Below are 23,453 nucleotides of genomic sequence, written 5' to 3' on the forward strand. Positions count from 1 at the left end.
ACAAAAAGAAATGGGACTGAGCGTCTGCACAAAATCTTTTTCTTCATTTTTTAAGCAAAGAGTTTGGTTTATGTAGAAACAAGCAATGTTTTGCATTTGGATATTTGCCTCTCCATTAAAAGAGTTAAAGCTTTAAAAAATAAATAAAAAGATTCCCCCTCTGACAATGTAGGCCGATGTTGGTGACAAAAAGCAGACAGCCTGGGGAGAGCTCACAATGGAGATACTATAGATAGCATATACACTGAGTGTACAAAACATTAGGAACACCTGCTCTTTCCATGACACAGACTGACCAGTTGAATCCAGGTGAAAGCTATGATCCTTTATTTATGTCACTTGTTAAATCCACATCAATCATTGTAGATGAAGGGGAGGAACAGGTTAAAGAAAGATTTTTAAGCCTTGAGCCAGGCGCACTGGTTTGTGTCAAGAACTGCAATGCTGCTGGGTTTTTCACACTCAACAGTTTCCCATGTGTATAACAATGGACCACCACCCAAAGGACATCCAGCCAATTTGACACAACTGTGGGAAGCATTGGAGTCAACATGGGCCAGCATCCCTGTGGAATGCCTTCGACACCTTGTAGAGTCTATGCCCCTACAAATTGAGGTTGTTTTGAATGTTTGAATGTGTTCTTAATGTTTAGTACACTCAGTGTACATAAAATATACAATCTGAAATATATTTTATATATATTAAATTGTGGTAGAGTTCAATATTTTACTACACAACATTAGGGTGGCATGTCTGCTTCTTTTTCTTCTTTCAATCCTATTTTATATAAACCAGAGGAAAGTAAAGAAAAACAAATTAATAAATGAACAAACAAATGTGGGAAAATGGAAACTAAGCAACAGACGGCAGCCTCGTCCCCCGACCCCACCCCTACCCAGGGTGCACCATCACAGGGGGCGGCTGAGGCCTGCTAGCTGTACACCGCAGTGAAACATACCTTACATCTTAGCTCATTTTACACGTACAGTCGTGATCAAGGCACAGGGATCTTCTACAAGTCATTTTTTTCCAATAAAGTTGTACAAAATAATACATTTTTCAGTCTGTACAAGAATAATAGTCCAGCAGTAAAATAAAGACAGACATACTGAAAGCTCAGAGGCTGGGAGAGAGGAGAGGTGGCAGGGAAAAAGACAGGGATGTGAAGGCGTACAGTAAGTGATGAGGGCCGGACTCTGTGTGTGTCATGTCTATCTTTTGCTTCCTCAACTATTTCTTTCTGTTTTTTTGCTGTTATTTTATCCTTATTAAATAAAACCGCTCCTATAATCCCCACATGTTGAAAATAGTTAATGTTTAAGGTGCTGGACTTGGGTAGCAGCAGGAAGGTAGGGAGAAGGGAAGGGGTGATTTGGGAGGTAGGAAACAGGAGAATCAGGGTTAAATGGTGCACAAAGGCAGATCGCACACATAGTGTACACCAACACACAATATGGGGGACCAATGAACTTAAAAGTTGACTTGTGTTTTTACAGGAATATATATATATAAATATATATATACACACGTATGTATGTGTATATGTATACATATACATATATGTGTGTATATACATACATGTGTGTGTGTATGTATACATATACACATACATACATGTGTATATATATATATATATATACACACACACACACACATATATACACACACACATACACACACACACACACACATATATACACACACACATACATATATACACATACATACATACATATACAGTACCAGTCAAAAGTTTGGACACAACTACTCATTGAAGGGTTTTGCTTTATTTTTACTATTTGGAATATCGGAATCATGTAGTAACCAAAAAACTGTTAATCAAATCAAAATATTTTATATATGAGATTCTTCAAAGTAGCCACCCTTTGCGTTGATGACAGCTTTGCACACTTTTGGCACTCTCTAAACCAGCTTCATGAGGTAGTCATCTGAAAAGCATTTCAATTAACAGGTGTGCCTTGTTAAAAGTTAATTTGTGGAATTTCTTTCCTTCCTAATGCGTTTGAGCCAATCAGTTGTGTTGTAACAAGGTCGGGGAGGTATACACAATATAGCCATGTTTGGTAAAAGACCAAGTCCATATTATGGCAAGAACAGCTCAAATAAGCGAAGAGAAATGACAGTCCATCATTACTTTAAGAGATGATCAGTCAATACAGAACATTTCAAGAACTTTGAAAGTTTCTTCAAGTGCAGTCGCAAAACCATCAAGCTCTATGATGAAACTGGCTCTCATGAGGACCGCCACAGGAAAGGAAGACCCAGAGTTACCTCTGCTGCAGAGGATAAGTTCATTAGATTTAACTGCACCTCAGATTGCAGCCCAAATAAATGCTTCAGAGAGTTCAAGTAAAGACACATCACAACATCAACTGTTCTGAGTAGCCTGTGTGAATCAGGCGTTCATGGTGGAATTGCTGCAAAGAAACCACTACTAAAGGACACCAATAAGAAGAGACTTGCTTGGGCCAAGAAACATGAGCAATGGACATTAGACGGGTGGAAATCTGTCCTTTGGTCTGATGATTCCAAATGAGAGATTTTTGGTTCCAAACGTCGCATCTTTGTGAGACACAGAGTAGGTGAATGGATGATCTCCGCATGTGTGGTTCCCACCGTGAAGCATGGAGAAGGAGGTGTGATGGTGCTTTGCTGGTGACACTGATTTATTTCGAATTCAAGGCCCACTTAACCAGCATGGCTACCACAGCATTCTGCAGCGACACGCCATCCCATCTGGTTTACGCAAAGTGGGACTATCATTTGTTTTTCAACAGGACAATGACCCAAAACACACCTCCAGACTGTGTTAGGGATATTTGACCAAGAAGGAGAGTAATGGAATGCTGCATCAGATGACCTGGCCTCCACAGTCACCCGACCTCAACCCAATTGAGATGGTTTGGGATGAGTTGGACCACAGAGTGAAGGAAAAGTACACAACAAGTGCTCAGCATATGTGGGAACTCCTTCAAGACTGTTGGAAAAGCATTCCAGGTGAAGCTGGTTGAGAGAATGCTAAGAGTGTGCAAAGCTGTCATCAAGGGAAAGGGTGGCTACTTTGAAGAATCTCAAATATCAAATATATTTTGATTTGTTTAACACTTTTTTGGTTACTACATATGTGTTATTTCATAGTTTTGATGTCTTCACTATTATTCTACCCTTAAACCCTTGAATGAGTAGGTGTGTACAATTTTTTTGACTTGTTCACACACATACATACATATATAAATATCTCTCTCTCTCTATATATATATATATATATATATATATATATATATATATATATATAGCTTGGATTTTTTTGCACTGCATCAAGTTCACTGTTTGCATGAATTAATGCATTGTATGTTTTTGCCTTTCCTCCTCATTGATTCCAGAAGTAAAAGTCATGTGACAGTCTTGTGTCCGAGTCACACTCATGCATCCATCCCCAGGCATAGTATGCTCACAACCCGCCTCTTTATTCGTTACTTTCCTCCATCCTTTCAATTTGTCCATCGTTTCCTTCCCAGGGTCCTGCTTCGGCACGTATGCATATACTGGATCTCTCGAGAACTGCGATGTCGCCAGAGTAACTCAGGCACTGCACTTTAGCTTTTCAAGGCTGAAAACAGTAGGACAAGGTAAAAGCGTGTGTCTGTGTGTGTTCTTGTCCCAGTGTGTGCCGGGGATATTTCCAAGTAGAAGAATGAATGGGAGACACTGAAAATTAGAGAGGGTTTCCGCACGTGTGAGTGTGTGGTTGTGTATGTTTGAGAGAGATCGAGAACGAGCCATGGATTGCAGTCCTGAGCACAGGTTCAAAGTGCAGTGAAGAGTTCCGCAGTTCTGGCTTGTTACTGCTACGGCACTGTGTTTAGGAGTCTGTTGTCACTTTCTTTATTTGAAACACAGTGTCCCAAGGAGAAGGTGTTTGTTTGTCAGAATGGAAGGAGAGGGTTGGTTGAGTGACGAGGGGACTAACTGGACAAGGATAGGCAGAACACCGGCAGTACACCGGGAGTCTCTCCTCCCACTCCCATCACAAGAGCTCGTATTGTCGTAGGTGCATCCTCTGAATGATGTCTCGGCAGTCGTTGAAGACGCGCCGGATGTTTTCAGTGTCCACTGCGCAGGTGAAATGGGGATAACAATAGTGCCTTCCGTCTCCACTGGCTGTGCTGATCCTCTGAAAAGGCCACAAAGAAGAGAAGGGATTCATAACAACATAGGGCTGTGTGCACATTGGTACACACAGTCTCAGACAAAAAAGGCTAACAAAAAAGGTGAATGGACATTAAAGGCATGTACCAGAAACTCATCACGTATGAAGTACTTTGCCCTTGTGACACGAGGATCCTCCCCTGGCTCTGGTGTTGCTGGTTGAGAAGGACAAATAGACCAAATCATTGATATAATCATCATGTCTGATCACTGTATCCTAGACATTTTCATTTCGATCAGTAACATAATCCATGCCAACAAGATTCATTCTTCACCAGAGAAGTGTTGTGCCCATCACGTCGCAAAAAGTTCCAAACGGTTCCAAGTTATATTATTACAAATTGTTACGTTTACAGATTAACAACAACAACAAAAAAACGATCTTGACAGCCTTGAATAGTTACAGTAGAGAGTTGATCAAGAGTATTACTGTATTTCCCTTACCATCATCTGGCGTAGTGTAGCGTGCAAACTCTGGGAAATACTCTTCAATTTTAGATTTCCCTGCCAACACCTTCTCTGCTAGCAGGTCCTGTTTGTTCAGGAAGAGGATGACAGAAATGGTCCGTAGCCACCTGAGGAGAGAAACATCAACAAAGTGAGTTGAGGTAGACGTATTCAAGTCAATGACTAATACATTTACACAGCACACCATGGTTCTACAAATCATAGACCTAGGCCAGAAATTACATTTTATTGTGGCGCATTGCATTTTAAATGAGCACAAAAGGAAAAAAGTCCATATCGGCAACTGCTGTGGCTGGGATTAACACAACAATACAGTATGTCAAGGACAGGAATGGGTTTGTGAGTGGGAAGAGAGGGGGAGAGGCCTAAAAGGGGGAGAGGCCTGAAAGGGGGAGAGAGCATTGAGAGGTCTTGCCTGTTGTTCCAGATGTTCTTGAAGAGGTTGAGGGCCTCCTGCAATCGGTTGGTCTGATTGTCTTCCCGGATCACCATGTTGTAGCTGCTGCTGGCCACCACGAATATAATGGCCGTCACATCTGGAGGGACAGACAAGGAGAGAGAATCATCACTGGGTTAGACATGATACAGGACATGTTCATGGATGTGAAGGTGGCTGCATCCCCATGCCATTTGCTATACACTTATTGGTGGGAAGAAATACAACGGTATTGGGTAGTACGGAGGCCTTACCATTAAAACACTGAATCCACTTTCGGCGTTCGTCCCTCTGACCTCCAACATCAAACATACTGGACGTGGAGAAAAGACAGAGTTACTTACTGCCCAATAGATCAACTGATAACAAGTAACACAAAGGGATCAACAGTTTACTGACAATAATCTTGCATTGAAAAGAAAAATGGCCGAACCATCAAACTCACTGAAAATTGACTTTGTCCACTTGGAATCTTGTCTCGAAGATCCCTGAAGTCAGTACTCTGCATCTCAACAGGTCCTGATCAGTGGGAGTGTAGTCACTCTGCTTCACAATTTCAATCTTGTCTAAAAAGCTGTAAAAGGCGGAAGCAGAATAGATTACACACTTGACAGCTAAGGACAGAGTATAATGTGTATAAAAATGAGCAGAAATGACTAATTTGCGCGACATAACAATATTCCTCTTTCCTGAGCTACAGATGACCAAACTCCACACAGTACCCCAAATGACCAAGCATCAAAAATTGTCAAACCAGAACTGTTGTATAATACCAAAACCCCAATGCGTGTTATGGCTGTATTTGAGACATTACATTCCTGTTATCTGTCTGTGAACTCAGGGCTGAGTTCAGCCAGCTGCAGGGGAGACATGGAGGTGCAACCACAACCACACAATGTTTAACCATACATTTTTTTTATTTCACCTTTATTGAACCAGGTAGGCCAGTTGAGAGCAAGTTCTCATTTACAACTGCGACCTGGCCAAGATAAAGCAAAGCAGTGCGACAAAAACAACAACACAGAGTTGCACATGGGATAAACAAACGTACAGTCAATAACACAATAGAAAAATCTATGTACAGTGTGTGCAAATGTAGAAGAGTAAGGAGGTAAGGCAATAAATAGGCCTGTCAGACTGACCAGACCATACACATTTTCAAGATGACATTGGTGGGCATTCCACCTCTGGTAAATTCCATACCAGACAGACTAAGACTAGGCGAGGGAGGTTACAGTCCCCAACCAGTAAAGCAAAAAAGATGGAGAACACTTCCACAAACGACCAGCAGAGGGAGTGTCAATTTTTCCTGCACAGCAAGATCACAGAGGCTTGCAGTGTGAGTCACCAGGCGTTTGCTCTGTCAGGCACTGTAGTCAATGGAGCTGCTGTAGTAGTAATAGTGAGGGGGAGGGGAAGACTTTAAATGTTAGATTCACACAGTTCAACCATGAAACATGTTTATGCTGAATTTAGAGAGCTAATGGTCTATAGACGACTGACTGATGTGACTTGTCGTCAGCCAGCAGAGGCCAATCGGATCCACCCCTCCATCCTAAGAGGAAGAGGCCCTCCCTTTTTTCTACATGTGGACCCTTGGTGTGGACTGTCGTCATTGGTCCAGTCAATTGGGCAGAGGGTCTTGCTAGAATGGTGTGACAAGCCTAACCTCACACCATGGACATATGCTATACATCAGAGCGGCCTTGTGTGTTGTGTCGTCCTAATCAAACGCAATGATTGCTGTGTGAAATAAATGGAAAACAGCTCATTTCCACAGTGAAGTGCAATGATTCAGGGCATTATTGAAGATCTCCAGGGAGACTTGCTTTTGGAATAGGGAGGCCTGGTAACCCACCTCACGTCCAGTACCCCACCATGGAGAATCAGTGTTCTGCCTGCCTGCCTCTCAGGCCAGAGGTACGTAACCCCCCCTCCCCTGAGATAACCAGGAATGTGACACACTAGGGTGAAATATGACAGGAGGGCTGCAGGTCACACAGAGAGAGAGAGAGGAAGGAGGAGGTTGTGCAGACAGACAGACAGACAGACAGACAGACAGACAGACAGACAGACAGACAGACAGACAGGCAGGCAGGCACGCACACACACACACACACACACACACACACACACGCTCACTCTCTCCACACAGACACACACATCCCCACACGCATGCAGAACCAGCAAGCTACCACCTCCCTCTTGGGACTGAGTGGTGAGGCTGGTCTCATACCACAACTGCTCTGATGTGTCCACAGATCCAGTCCAAATACACATCTCAATTATAGAATTTCTCCCTATTAATAGAGCTCGTCCAATAATAACCCTCCCCAGTAGTCAGACTGAATAATAGTGTTGCCCCAGTAACAGTTCAGCCCACACTGCTACAAGTAGATACACTAACCTGGTGTAGTTATATTGGTGGCAGACGGACGTTTGTCCTGAATATTATTTGTATATTTTCTATAACTTGTTTGGTGAACTCAAAAGTATTTCAAGGATGTCGTCTTTATACAGTGCATTCGGAAAGTATTCAGACCCCTCGACTTTTTCCACAGTTTGTTAGGTTACAGCCTTATTCTAAAAATGATGAAATTGTTATTTTTTTACTCACCAACCTACACACAACACCCCATAATGACAAAGCAAACTCAAATTTTTTCCCCCAAATATATTTAAAAAACAAACTTATATCACATCTACATAAGTATTTAGACCATTTTCTCAGTAGTTTGTTGAAGCACATTTGGCAGTGATTACAGCCTTGAGTCTTGGGTATGACGCTACAAGCTTGGCACACATGTATTTGGGGAGTTTCTCCCATGCTTCTTTGCAGATCATCTCAAGCTCTGTCAGGTTGGATGGGGAACGTCCCTGCACAGCTATTTTCAGGTCTCTCCAGAGATGTTTGATCGGGTTCAAGTCCGGGCTCTGGCTGGGCAACTCAATGACATTCAGAGACTTGTCCCAAAGCCACTCCTGCATTATCTTGGCTGTGTGCTTTGTTGTCCTGTTGGAAGGTGAACCTTTGCCTGAGTCTGAGGTCCTGAGTGCTCTGCAGCAGGTTTTCATCAAGGATCTCTCTGTACTTTGCTCCGTTCATCTTTGTCATCTCGATCCTGACTAGTCTCCCAGTCCCTGCCGCTGAAAAACATCCCCACAGCATGATGCTGCCACCACCATGCTTCACCGTAGGGATGGTGCCAGGTTTCCTCCAGATGTGACGCCTGGCATTGAGGCCAAAGAGTTCAATCACCAGACCAGAGAATCTTGTTTCTCATGGTCTGAGAGTCTTTAGGTGCCTTTTGGCAAACTCCAAGCGAGCTGTCATGTACATTTTACTGAGGAATGGCTTCCTCCTGGCCACTCTACAATAAAGGCCTGATTGGTGGAGTGCTGCAGAGATGGTTGTCCTTCTGGAAGGCTCTCCCATCTCCACAGAGGAAGTCTGGAGCTCTGTCAGAGTGACCATCGGGTTCTTGGTCACCTCCCTGACCAAGGCCCTTCTCCCCCCGATTGCTCAGTTCCGGCCTGGGCGGCCAGCTCTAGGAAGAGTCTTGGTGGTTCCAAACTTCTTCCATTTAAGAATGATGGAGGCCACTGTGTTCTTCAATGCTGCATAAATGTTTTGGAACCCTTCCCCAGATCTGTGCCTTTGACACAATCCTGTCTCGGAACTCTATGGGCAATTCCTTCAACCTCATGGCTTGGTTTTTGCTCTGATATGCACTGACAACTGTGGGACCTTATATAGACAGGTGTGTGCCTTTCCAAATCATGCCCAATCAATTGAATTTACCACAGGTGGACTCCAATCAAGTTGTAGAAACATCAAGGATGATCAATGGAAACAGGATGCACCTTAGTTCAATTTTGAGTCTCAAATAAAAGCAAATAAATAAAAACTTATTTACATAAATTAGCAAAAATGTCAACCTCTTTTTTCACTTTGTCATTATGGGGTAGTGTGTGTAGATTGCAATGAAAAAAGTATATTTAATCCATTTTAGAATAAGACTGTAACCTAAGAAGATTTGGGAAAAGTCAATGGGTCTGAAGGCACTGTACATACATTATATATATATAGATAGATAGATAGTACCAATCAAAAGTTTGGACACACCTACTCATTCAAAGGTTTTTCTTATAAAGGACAATATCAAAACGTAAAAGTTTATTATTAATATCATGAATTTGGTATCCTACTTATAGGGCTAATGGTAACTACTTCTAAACTTCAAAAGATCCAATCAACCATGGACGAATGATGGTATACCTAGCTTCACATTGAAATGATAGTGTCCTTTGGGGCAAGTCAGATGTCAATGTTATTTAGGTAGTCTACACAAATAAGTATGGAAGCTGATCAATGTCTAAATGTATTGACATGATAGCTCAGCTGAATCGAACGCAGCTTGTTTCCAAAGCTAAACAGGGTACATTAGCAACAGTCACAAAAATTGTTAAAAGCTTTTAAAAACAATTCTTATAAATGCAACAGTTGGACAATGGATGAAGATTCTCCAAACTTTTAGAATTTTTATAATACAACAGATATTGACCGAATTATAGCCCATAAAACAGTTTACTGGCACGGACAAAACATTTGGGAGATTTTGGTGGGGATTCAGGTATTCAATTTATTGTAAAATGTCTCTTTTTTCTTTCTTAGATTGCACTCAAATATATATTTTCTTACTATATCAGGTATTCTTTTCAATAATTTGCATAAATACAATGGGTGGATTTGCATATGAATAAATTAACATAAAGGGAAGGACCAGAGCTGCAACCACCAAACACTTGCTCTGTCTACCCTACCAGCACTCACCTGCTCTGTCTACCCTACCAGCACTCACCTTCTCTGTCTACCCTACCAGCACTCACCTGCTCTGTCTACCCTACCAGCACTCACCTTCTCTGTCTACCCTACCAGCACTCACCTGCACTGTCTAGACTGCCTCATTAATCACAGTTTTTGTCATGTTCTCTTGCATAAGTGTGTCAATAGCAGGATACAAATTTCAACACACTTGGCTCTAGATTACACCTATCTAAACATACTGTACATTGTTTGCGAGATCAGACATAATACCACTATAATTCAAGTGTTCATTTTACAAATCTCATTTGTAAACATTTCAAGTGTTCTAAATGATTGCTTCTTCAATCCCACCCCCGCCAAAAAAACAGCAAAATAAAGTGATCTTTCTTCTCTTTCTCGTGATGTAAGTGTGGAGACGGTGTGTTAAAACCCAGACTAAGCTTTAGCGTTCTTATAGATTCAACAGAAATCCAATGTCTCCCATTGAGCCCAATGTCTCCCACAGCCATTACCGGGGTGTGTTTGACAGGTCATTACACACATGTTTGCAGTCTTAACGCTAACGGGGAAAAACAACAGGCACTAGCAAGACAGAGTCGCAGGAGTAAAAAGAAAGCAATCAATCCAGCGAGATTGAAGTGACAGGTGGATTCTGCACCCCTCAAACACAGGAAATAGATGGCTGGAAAAGACAGATCCTCAGGTGGGCGGGGCATGCGTGTTGCTAGGGTACATAGAGGTAGGCATCTAGATGGTAGACTTGTTCTCACTGAAGTACATTTCCCCTCATTAACCAGTAGGAGCCACTGTTCAGGCAGGAATTGTTGGACTTTGGCTTCACATTTTATTTCAATGTACCTCTCAAGATGGCATGATGTCGAAACAAAGACGTTGATTCAAAACAACCATTTTACGATCAACACCGAAACAATGTCAAATCAGATATGAAATTCAACTTAACTTCAACCTCCCAATAGATGAATATAGGATGAAAACTATTTGTTAGGTTTCTACGTGGAATTCCCAACGCAATTTCAACGTACACATTGTTCTGCTGATTATGTTGAAATTATATTGATGTAACAACCTGTTAGTCAGGTTAAGTTGAGGTTTTTCCCTACAGATGTTAGAACTTTACTACACCTAAACTATAGCCTACTGTAGCCTATCAAAACCAATTGCACATAATAGGCCTATAATATCAGATGTAAAGACAAGATGAAATTGAGAATAGTGAGGTAGCCTACGAAATGGAACGCAATGGCATGTGAAAGCCCATGATTTTCAGATCTACAGTATATATTATCAAAAAAAGAGGACATCTGACGGTTTCTAGCAAACCTAAGGTTACAAATGAACTGTCAATTTAGTTAAATTATGGACTGTGGAGGTCTAGTGGTTAGGGCCATTGCCTTCAGCGCGCACATATAGGCCTTCAGTATCGGCGTGGGTTCGATTCCATCCCATTTCCTTCTGGGACAAATAAGGCAATCCCCCAACCCAATTACTTGATTTCATTAACATTACAAATATGGACAATCTAGGGATATTTTACCCCCAATCTTTATAAGAAATTACCATACCAGAAACTTTATTTTTTTGTACTTCTACCCCTTTTTTTCTCCCCAATTTCGTGATATCCAATTGGTCTTGTCCCATCGCTGCAACTCCCCTACGGACTCGGGAGAGGCGAAGGTCGAGAACCATGCGTCCTCTGAAACACAACCCTGCCAAGCCGCACTGCTTCTTGACACACTGCTCGCTTAACCAGGAAGCCAGCCGCACCAATGTGTCGGAGGAAACACCGTCCAGCTGGCGACAGAAGTCAGCTTGCAGGTGCCCGGCCCACCACAAGGAGTCACTAGAGTGCGATGGGACAAGGAAATCCCGGCCGGGCAAACCCTCCCCTTACCCAGACGACACTGGGCCAATTGTGCGCCGCCTTACGGGTCTCCCAGTCACGGCCAGCTGTGACACAGTCTGGGATCGAACCCGGGTCTGTAGTGCCTTTGACCGCTGCGCCACTCGGGAGGCCTAGACACGTGTCTTTTAAAGACAGTTGTAATTAATGGATAACAAATAGTAAACAAATCAAATAATAACAGTAGGCTACACCAACATTAGTTTCCATTCATACAAAGTGTTGAGTAAATTGCCACAATAGATTGCCATGGTAAACAAGGAAATACTTTATTGTACAGAATGTATGTCAAATAGATTTTAAAAAAGGCCTTAGTCTGTTCAAAATGGACTAAGTTGTTCCGATGATAATATCAACAAGTGGGCAAACATATCTTGAAAGACTTTGGTTGCAAGCAGGACTAAGGTAACACCAACATCATCTTTTGAAGGAAGCGGTAATGAGGTGACCAATAATGGTTGCAATTGAGATAAGCTGTGCGGGTGAATTTAGCGCGTATTGATGGTTTAACAAGACATCAGCTGGTGATAATCTAGCGCCATCGATGGAGGCCCATTGTTATTTGATTACATTCCAATAGGCTACATTCTGTAGGCTACCCGTTAGCCTATCCTTGTCACATACTAAAAGATGCGAAAACCAATAATAGACTACTGTTTGTGTTTCCTTGGCTGAGTTGATGAGCTGATTTCGGGCCATCAGTTGATTGACAGCTGATTGAACAGCTGATTTCACCATCCCCTCTCCTGCAATTTGCGCCAACCCTGTCTCTTTAATCATGCGACAATGATTTGGTCATTATCATTCCAGAATCTGGCACTTTTCTGCACCCATGTGTTAATGTTAAAATCCTCCCACTGCTAAATGGCATATTATTAGGCCTAGATCATTATACTTACTGTATTATCATTATATTATACAAGCCTATTATTATTTCTTAAAGGTACTTTTTAAGGAGTGAGGCAGTCCCAATTTTTGAGCTTGTATTGAAGAGATCGAACAGTGGGGGAGGGGGAGTCAAAGTGCAGTGGGCCGGATTTGATCCCATGTAAACTCTGTTTGTGACGGGGCCAGCAGCTGTAACCGCACAGGCACTGAGACCACCAATAATGTATTCTGTCTATTGCTTGCTTTGAACATATGATAAAACAATTGATAAATATCTACCCCCTACAGATGTGTCACTTTATTATAATCCACATAAGAATTCACACCTCCTGAGTGGCGCAGTGGTCTAAGGCATGCATCGCAGTGCTAGCTGTGCCACTAGAGATTTTGGGTTCGAGTCCAGCTGGCCATGACTGGACGGCGCAGAATTGTCCCAGCGTCGTCTGGGTTAGGAGAGGGTTTGGCCGGCAGGGATGTCCTTGTCCCATCGCACACTAGCGACTCCTGTGGCGGGCTGGGCGCAGTGCACGCTGACACCATTGCAAGGTGTACGGTGTTTCCTCTGACACATTGGTGCGGCTGGCTTCCCGGTAAAGTGGGCATTGTGTCAAGAAGCAGTGCGGCTTGGTTGGGTTGCGTTTCAGAGGACGCACGGCTCTCGACCTTCGCCTCTCCCGAGTCCGTACGGGAGTTGCAGTGAAGAGACAAGACTGTAACTACCATTTGGATACCACGAAAAAGGGGGTAAATTTTTTTTATTCACACGAGACGTGATGTCACGATGCACGTAGTCTACATGAACTGACGCCCTGTGGACATGAGGGGTATCCTACGAAGCGGGTTTGAGGCGTTAGCGAGGTAAATTTGGTCAACTCTGAGTTCATTTCGGGATAACCGGTACCACGAAAGTGTGCCTTTTAGCCAGGTACATTTCTATGGCAACGAATCCTTCAGAACCTGCTCCTGGGCAGGCTAACTCACGGCTACCTCCACTCACCCTGAACGAAATGAATGAGCTACAAGTTGAGGACCAATGAAATCAGATTCCCTCCCTCTTGAAAAGATTGGTCATCATCCCCTTTTATTTGAGGAAGATGACTGATTAAATATATGATTAATCACATTTTCTTGTGTTAAAAATAGGTTACAATATATCACTTTACACATTTATTAATGAGAGAATGCATTTTAAACTTCACACACAGTAACACTTCTGTATGACTTCATAAAGTGGGAAAAAAGGTGCTTGTGGTTGTGCTTCGATAAGCACACCAAAGACGACATTAACAGTAAGTAACAAAATAAAGATCGCACTTCCAAAAGCCTATTTCACACCATAGCCTGTTGAATTTGCAAGATAACTTTTCTTTCGTTTTGATTTCATTTTGATCGTCTCAATGAAGGACGAGCAATATCCACCGCCCTAGTACATACGAAGCCTGAGCTGGAATGTGAAGCTAACTGAAGCTGGTTAGCTTTAGAAAACCCAGAGTAGATCTAGCTTGCGTCGTAGGATACTCCTCCTGCGGTCTAAAAATAGCCTGTAAACACAACGAGACTGATGGAACAGATCTGAACGTTTAACTTAAAATGTTGATCAACTATTATTTCTTCACATTATAAGCGCAGCAATGCGCAAATGGTAATACACACAAATATTCCAAAATGGAAGTAGCGGGAAAACACTGGTCTAATGCCAGCAGTTTCATATGACAGAGATGGAAATACACATCTGTTAAAAATTCAGATGTAATGTTTGTGTTACGTTTTGTGTGTGTGTGGAGACGGTGAAAAAGACTGAAAACTAAACATTTCTGAAAGTTATTTTTTTAATTGTCACACAGATAGGTGCGGTGAAGTGTGTTGTTTTACTGGGTCAGCCTTTATAGTTCTGAGTAGCTGATAGCGGGACATGTCTCGCATCTGCTATGAGCACGGCTCACACTTGGTGATAATGCCCGGGAGCGATCAACCGTAAATCGAGTGTGTGCTTACGCTTTACGGGCTGCGGCGTTACGTTTTGCTCCAGGTTGGCGCAGATTTCCTACGACTTGGAAAAAAATGTACCGGAAGCCTGTAGATCGTAGTGTTCATCAGGCTTCAAAGTTTGGCTGTGATTGGTTACACTGCCTACTATGCCAATTTCTCTGTATATAATGGGTCTTAACTTTTAAACTAGCAGAGATCTTTTAAACTAGCAGAGATCCCACTCTGGAACTTTGATATGCCCTCGGCGCATGACACATTTCAATCTGGTTGTCAATTCATTTTGGCCTGCATCCAAACCGCCCACGCCGTGGTGCACTACAAGTCACAGCTAGCACTTCCAACATGCTGCATGCCACTAAACGCCGAATTCAATATATTATCAAATACTTTAAAAAAACATATATTGTTAGACCTACAGAAGTACTAAAAATTCTAAATCAAATAGCTAAAAGATCCATGACCATCTTAAAACATTTCCACATGTTAGCTTACTAGATATCGCAAACCAAGGGCTTTAGAGACTTGGTTTATAGTTTAGACTAGGTTTATGATAGTCTGTTACAAATCAGTTTGACAGTACTTCAGTCTGAAGGAAGTATGGTTTGAAGTGACTGAAATGCATCAGAAAGGTATTGAGAGGTCTAGAAGATCATCAGACAATCACGTTGGATGATTTTATGTGCAGAAAAAACCCCATCATTGATGGTGTTCTTTCCCCCCTCATTCTGATGTAGTACCTGGTCTGGTCCACTCTGTTCTAAAGAGGCTTGTGAACATTGTAGAGGGAAACAGAAAACACATGTGTTCCTGCGAGTCTTATCTTTCAGTGATGGGGTCATAATGTTTTGTAGCTTAAACAGTTCAATTTGTAGGAATAAAACAGATACCACTCTGTTTATAGTCTATTTAGATCTAGCGGCAACCAGAGCAACACCTAGTTTGGGAAACGCTGGCTTAGATTTACAGGGGTTTGAGGCTGGCAAAATTATTATTGTGACTTAATGCTTAGTTCATTGAGAATGTACCGTTAATCCCCCAAAAATATGTTTTTTCCACATTTGGAAAATACGCATTTTCAACGTCTGGAAAATATGTAGGAAAATACGTCTTTTCATCTTTCATTCAGCACCTAAAATGCACCTGACGTCAACGTCTGGAAAAGTCTTTTCAACATAATTTAGCTTACTGGGTACGCTACACTACACATCCAGAAGTCGCTCTGACACAGAATAGAGAGGGATAGAAGGAGAGAAAAGAGAGAGAAGGCTGTGTCTGACATTACAGAGCTGCTCCAAAAATAGCTCCCTGGCGCCCTGGCCTCAAGCTTGGTTGTCATGGTGATAGAACCACCAGAGCTATAAATAGACTATCAGCTCCAAATCTTCTGTGACTGGAGTGGGGCCAGAGAGAGGGAGAGACAGACATAGAAAGAAAAGAGGAGGAGGAGAGAGAGAGAAAGAAATGCAGGGAGAGAAGAGGGGGGAGGGAAAGGTGGAGAGAGGCCAGCAAAGGGAGGGGGCGAGCCCTCCCCCAAAAAGGGCTGTGAAGAACAGAATGCTGGAAGGAAAGGGGCAACACAGGCTCTAAACAGGAGAGCATTCCAGAAATCACAACTGGCTTGAGATCTCAACAATGTAGCTACGTATGCAGACTAGGGAAGTTGTGAGACGCACTACAGTGTTACAGCCATACAGCTGGAACCAACAACTGTTTACCTATTCTCACGCTGGAAATGCAGTCCGCTTGATAAATAACTCAAGGATGATTTGATATATGCTTTGTGCAGTGTGCGCACCCACACGGACACACAAACACACAAAATCAGGGCTTTCAGTTTGAAAAGCGTTCCTACACTCTCCTCAAACCCTGTTTCCAGTGAAACCTTTCTCCCTCTCCTTCCCTCCCTCCCTGCCTCCCTCCCTCTCGTCTTCCCTCCCTCCCTCCCTCCCTCCCTCCCTCCCTCCCTCCCTCCCACCCTCTCTCCTTCCCTCCCACCCTCATGTGATGACTCAGTGACTCAGTCCCAGCCATTTTCTGTCCCTGCAAAGACACTACTGCAAACTGGAGACGGAGAGAACGGGAGGGAAGAGTTTACCAAGAGAAGTGTTTAGAGAGTAAAGATAGTGTGGCTTTGAGGGAAAGCTACGCCACATCATAGTAGCGTCAAAAGTGGAGAGCATTGACAGGCCAGACTGAATGGTCTATAGCTCAGCTGATACATACGACAGCGGCTAGGCTGCTCCACACAGCTCCATTTCCTCGGCATTTCCACAGAAAGCTCTCCACAGCAGCCTGAGGGGAACAGCTCAACAACCTCTCTCCTCTGCGGCATTGCAACTTCACTTCCCAGTCTTGTTCACCCAATTATCTAGCGAGTTTAGGTGCAAACCTTATCAGGAAAGCTGAGCTACAAATGCAAAACGAGGACTCGTTGACCAATTTTGGTATGGAACACAGAATTAGGCCAAAGCGAACAATTGAAAATGCATTTTGAGAGATTAATTATCAAACAAGACTGCAAAACTCCTAATGGATAGAGCCACTTTCTTTAAATTGACATTTATTTCAAACACCCTTTTTTTGTGACATTCATGTAGGACTGAGATTTATGCAGGTTTACCATGCTCTCAGTTGGTCTAAACCACAGAACAAAATTGGTTGACATTTTACTTTGGGTCTCTGTTTGGTTTCCTATCTGTACTACCGTATCGTCTTTATGTTCCTATTTGAACTTTTCAAGGCACGCCCCAAATTGACCCCCAATTCATAACGGGATCCGGTAAGAGTTCTCTCTCCAGAATCTGCAACGTAGCATGTTTTATCACTATTGTTGAGGAATTAAAATGTGGCGCTCAGTTACAGAAATACACTATGACCCCATTTTGACAACACAAATAAGGAACACTTGTAACTGCCATTTCAATACTTCTAGACGTGTGACTGACATAAGAGGAGGGTGATCATATATGTGGTATAAAATGAAATGATGCAGATACATGTGGCACGCGATGCAATCCCATGGGTGCTGTGAAATAAATACAGAGTGGAGTATATTTCAGTGTTTTTGGACAATCAAAATGTGGCACTGTAAACTAAGAATAATTCACTTTCTGGTATTGCTAAGATGATTGAGATACAAAACATCCGTGATTAAAAACAACACAGACAACCACATATGTGACAGAAAGACCCAAGAAGACATCAAAACCGAACAATCTGGCGATAACAGAAAAGAAGGTGTTCCATGCGCCTGCCTCCATCTGACTGAGGCCTGGCCGCATTGCCATTTCAACATCCTCAGCCGAGTTCTTATCACACCCACAGAGAGCGGGGAACACTACAGCGGGAGAGCCTTGACATTCCCTCACCAACTCAGACAGAGATTTTCATTTCATGCCAACACCTTCATCAATGATGCTAAAGTTGTCTCTCTTTCCCCAACACACACACACACACACACGCACACACGCTCATTCTTTCTCCTTCTGCAGCTAGCTTGAGTTAAAAATAGCTCTCCCTCTCTCTTTCTCGGCTGCTCCGTTTACATAAGCATACAGCGGGGGGAGGGGAGCACTTCCGGTCTGGCCACCCAGCCCAGCATCTGATCCACAACACAGGCTGGGCTGCTGAGCTTCTGGGTGTGGGAGACTGGAGGAGAGGGCTGACATACATACCCCGCAATTCAGGAAAGACCTCTCTCTGTACGTCTCCATTTAGCCTGCACGAAACTGTCTGCCTGCCTGTGTTTGACGGTCCAGGAGCGGGTCTCATCCCGGTGCACAGAATAACAAACCAGAATTAGGGCTGGGCGACATGACCTAAAAATCATATCTCGATTTTTTTTCAAACTTACGGCCGATTCACGATATACAGTGCCTTCGGAAAGTATTCAGACCTTTGACTTTTTCTACATTTTGTTACGATACAGCCTTATTCTAAAATTGATTAAATAAAACAATTTCCTCATCAATCTACACACAATACCCCATAATGACAAAGCGAAAATAGGTTAAGAAAAATGTCTTAAATAAAAAACAGAAATACTTTATTTACATAAGTATTCAGACCCTTTGCTATGAGACTCGAAATTTAGCTCAGGCACACACCTGTCTATATAAGGTTCCACAGTTGACAGTGTATGTCAGAGCAAAAACCAAGCCATAAGGTCAAAGGAATTGTCTGTAGAACTCCGAGACAGGATTGTGTCGAGGCACAGATCTGGGGAAGGGTACCAAAAATGTTCTGCAACATTGAAGGTCCCCAAGAACACAGTGGCCTCCATCATTCTTAAATGGAATAAGTTTGGAACCACCAAGACTCTTCCTAGAGCTCGCCTCGCCTGGCCAAACTGAGCAATCGGGGGAGAAGGACCTTGGTCAGAGTGGTGTCCAAAAACCTGATGGTCACTCTGACAGAGCTCTAGAGTTCCTCTGTGGAGAAGGGAGAACCTTCCAGAAGGACAACCATCTCTGCAGCCCTCCACAATTTAGGCCTTTATGGTAGAGTGGCCAAACGGAAGCCCTCCTCAGTAAAAGGCACATGACAGCCCGCTTGGAGTTTGCCAAAAGGCACCTAAAGACTCTCAGACCATGAGAAACAAGATTATCTGGTCTGATGAAACCAAGATTGAACTCTCTGGCCTGAATGCCAAGCGTCACGTCTGAAGGAAACCTGGCACCATCCATACGGTGAAGCATGGTGGCAGCATCATGCTGTGGGGATGTTTTTCAGCGGCAGGGACTGGAAGACTAGTCAGGATCAAGGCAAAGATGAGTGGAGCAAAGTACAGATAGATCCTTTATGAAAACCTGCTCCAGAGTGCTCAGAACCTCAGACAGTGATGAAGGTTCACCTTCCAACAGGACAACAACCCTATGCACACAGCCAAGACAACGCAACAATTTCTACAAACCAGTTTTTGCTTTGTCATTATGGGGTATTGTGTGTAGATTGATGATGGGAAAAAAAAAACAATTGAATAAAATTTTAGAATAAGGCTGTAACCTAACAAAATGTAGAAAAAGTCAAGGGGTCTGAATACTTTCCGAAGGCACTGTATATCTCTATTTAGTTTTACGTTTTTCTAAATAAGCTTGGTTGAACAATTAAAAAGGTCAATAGACTGCATTTCAAACAGTCGGGAATAATCAAATGAATTCAGAGTTTGAAAAATTACACCTTGGCTAAATACAAGCCTTCAACCATAAGACCCTCTAATAATTACATTATGAAAAAATAGTTTAACCTGCTTTTTTTGCAATAATCACTGATCTGCCTTTCAAGACTGTCCATGAAGATAAAAAATTGTGTTACAAATGTAACCAGAACCGTGCACAACGCACATCCACTAATAATGACTAACTTCTGGTAGCAGGCATTATAGAAAATGAACACAGGTCTCAAAAAGAATCTCTCAAGCACAAGCCCAAGGCTAGCGTGTAGCCGGGCTAATCTTTTATATTTAAAGTCTAGCCAACTTGGAGCTATTTGCTGGTTGACAAGGTAGAACAGTTGAACTGTTAATTAAGGAATGCACCCTCTCGACTGTCTCCAACTGATGGAACAACCTAGCCTGTTCACTTTGTTTAGATGTTGAAATCAAGTGGCATACCTGGATAAGATGATGCTCATTTCTCAGAATGAGAACGAGTTGCCAACTCCTTATATAAATACCTATTTTTATGCTATTTGCGCATTTATAAAACACAGACTAGACAGCTAGCACATAACAGTATGTGGCTAAAAATGCTGCTAGCTCTACCTGGTACTGTAATGCTGCGTGCGGCAGAAACTGAGCATTAATTTTCCACAATCATTTTCACTGATACTCTCGTCTTACTAGGGTCTGCGCTGTTCTACATTTTGGGAGTTGAGACATAAAAAGGGTATCGTTACAAAGGTTAAGTTCTTCTCCATTAATGAAATAATGTCTCAATGTGTTTCGTGTCGATGTGACCGATTATGTTGGACCAAACCTCAAATGCAAATAGCGAGTTGAAACTGCTTGCTGTCAGAGAGGAAGACGTGATATTTAGTCTCTTTGTTGTTGTGAGTGGCAGGGGGGAGGGGCTTGGGGTCTGTGTGCGAGTGGGAAGTTGCACAAGTGCACATAGCACAGAAGAAGCGAAGGAGACGAGACCAAAAAAGACAAACACTAATAAAAATGGGGGGGAAAGTAAAACCTTGATTCTTGCGATACAAGCATTTGGAACATTGTGCTGAAACATACATTAGAAAGACTCAAATGAATTCGATATATTACCCATCCCTAACCAGAATCACATCTGCTGCAAAGCGCCAAGAGCATCTGCCTTCCAAGAACTCTGGGTTCGTGTGACCAGTGCATGACTTACAACAGAGGCAGGCCCGACAGAGATCAAAGGACGGATAACAAAGAATTCCAGAAATGACAAGCTAGGAGCCGAGGAGGAAGGAAAGGGGAAACTCTACTGTAAAAACCTCTCCCAACACAGCCACAATGAACCTGTCCTGTAAGTGCACAAATAAATACCCACACTACTGTAAGACACAATCTCAACAACCGCCATACTGTGCATTGGGGTTCCCATTGTCAGCTGGACAAATAAAATAAGTTTGCAAATGGAGAAAAAAACTGGAAAAAAATGTGCATACTAAACCTGTACTCAAGTTCGAGTCTTGAATTGATGATATGAATTCCGAGTAAGCGTCAAAGAATGTGTTACACAGCACGTTACGCAGAGGGACAACGACTGGGTACTTACTACTGTGCACAGTCGATCAGCTGGTACTCATTGGATCTCTCGAAGCAGGCCTTCACCCCCTCGTCTTGCCATAGGTTCTTTGCATGCTCATAGAACTCCTGCAGAACAACACAACACAGAGAACTGGATCAGGACAGTCCATGGCTAGAGAAGAGAACCGGTTGCTCAGATTAGAGAAGACCCTTTTTAGCTTCCATTGCAGGTATTCATTTCATTCAGGCAATAGCCAAAGTGTACGCCTAGGCCCTGCCCGCTAGACCCTCATCGAGATCTGAAATTGGATTGTTGAGCAATACGGTGAACATTTCACCTAGCCTATCAGAAGAAAAGATTCATCAATGATTGCTTAAATCTAACCTATCCAGGCTTTTGCTCTAGTCCTATTATAGCACAACTCGCCAGCTAATCCTGAGGTCGAGATCATTAGTATGAACATATGTGTTTAAGTTAGACTGAAACAAAATCCTACAGGAGCTGCCCAGGAGGGTTGGCCATCCCTGGGCTAACATGGAGGCTAGGAGTCGATTTGGAATTCAACATTAATTCAACCAATCAGAATGCTTTTTTTAGTCTGTAAAATAACATATTTGGGGAGGGTATTGCATGTGTATTCCTTTTAGTGGTCTCATTGAACCTACAGCTGTACCCATCCCTTCGGGGAGATGCTGCCATGTTGACATTGGTGAGTGGAGGACAGAGTGGGCGCAGGACACGAGATACAGAGGCAACCAAACATTCTTCAAATCAAGGAGCCTACACAGGAACAATGAGGGACAGCAAACATAACTTTCCCTTCTCAACCGATAAGGATTCTCTAAGAATTCCCAACTAGGCTTCCTCATAAGGTTCTACAGCTGCACCATCAAGAGCATCCTGACAGGTTGCATCACTGCCTGGTATGGCAACTGCTCGGCCTCCGACCGCAAGGCACTACAGAGGGTAGTGCGAACGGCCAGTACATCACTGGGGCCAAGCTTCCTGCCATCCACGACCTCTATACCAGGCGGTGTCAGAGGAAGGCCCTAAAAATTGTCAAGAACTCCAGCCACCCTAGTCATAGACTGTTTTCTCTGCTACCGCACGGCAAGCGGTACCGGAGCACCAAGTAAGTCTAGGTCCAAAAGGCTTCTAAACAGCTTGTACCCCCAAGCCATAAGACTCCTGAACACCTAATCAAATGGCTACCCAGACTATTTGCATTTCCCCCCACTTTTACACCGCTGCTACTCTCTGTTGTTATCATCTATGCATAGTCACTTTAATAACCTACATGTACATATTACCTCAACTAACCGGTGCCCTGCACTTTGACTCTGTACCGGTACCCCCCTATATATAGTCTCACTATTGTTATTTTACTGCTGCTCTTTAGTTACTTTTATTTCTTATTCTTATCCGTATTTTTTTTAAACTGCATTGTTGGTTAGGGGCTCGTAAGTAAGGATTTCACTGTAAGGTCTACACCTGTTGTATTCGGCACATGTGACTAATACAATTTGATTTGATTTGACAATAGTAAGACAAAGGCCTACATGACAATTGATATAACTACCAACATGCAAACAAAACATAAATGTTATTATCTGTCAGTCTCACTCTGAACACACTGCAATCCTGACATTCAGTTTTGTGGTAAGTCAACGAGCATTTGAATGCTAGTGATTCAGAAGCAGGGCCAGGTGTTTCACCTAACCACATAGGCTAACCAGGTAGGCTAAAACTCCTGTCCCTATTCACAAGGTATCCCATCAGCTACATAGCTGAGGACAGACAGACAGCGAGGAGAGGAGACATATGAGGAAAATTAACATAGAGGTTCAGAAAGTTCACTGAGACACGGACAGAATTTCACTGAGACGCAAGGCCGTTACATAGAATAAGCCAAACTCTTTAAGGGTTGGGGGCTGTACAATGGTAAGGATACAGTATATTCAGGATATCACCTAAGCT

At 42.9% G+C, this 23,453-nt stretch overlaps 1 pseudogene; it reads right to left on the minus strand.

Moving 5' to 3' along the window:
* Positions 1-310: 310 nt before the first annotated feature.
* LOC139535459 (guanine nucleotide-binding protein G(s) subunit alpha-like) overlaps positions 311-23,453 on the minus strand; it is a 46,780-nt pseudogene continuing 23,637 nt past the window's right edge.

The sequence above is a fragment of the Salvelinus alpinus genome, chromosome 12, assembly GCF_045679555.1.
Source record: "Salvelinus alpinus chromosome 12, SLU_Salpinus.1, whole genome shotgun sequence".
Taxonomy (NCBI): domain Eukaryota; kingdom Metazoa; phylum Chordata; class Actinopteri; order Salmoniformes; family Salmonidae; genus Salvelinus; species Salvelinus alpinus.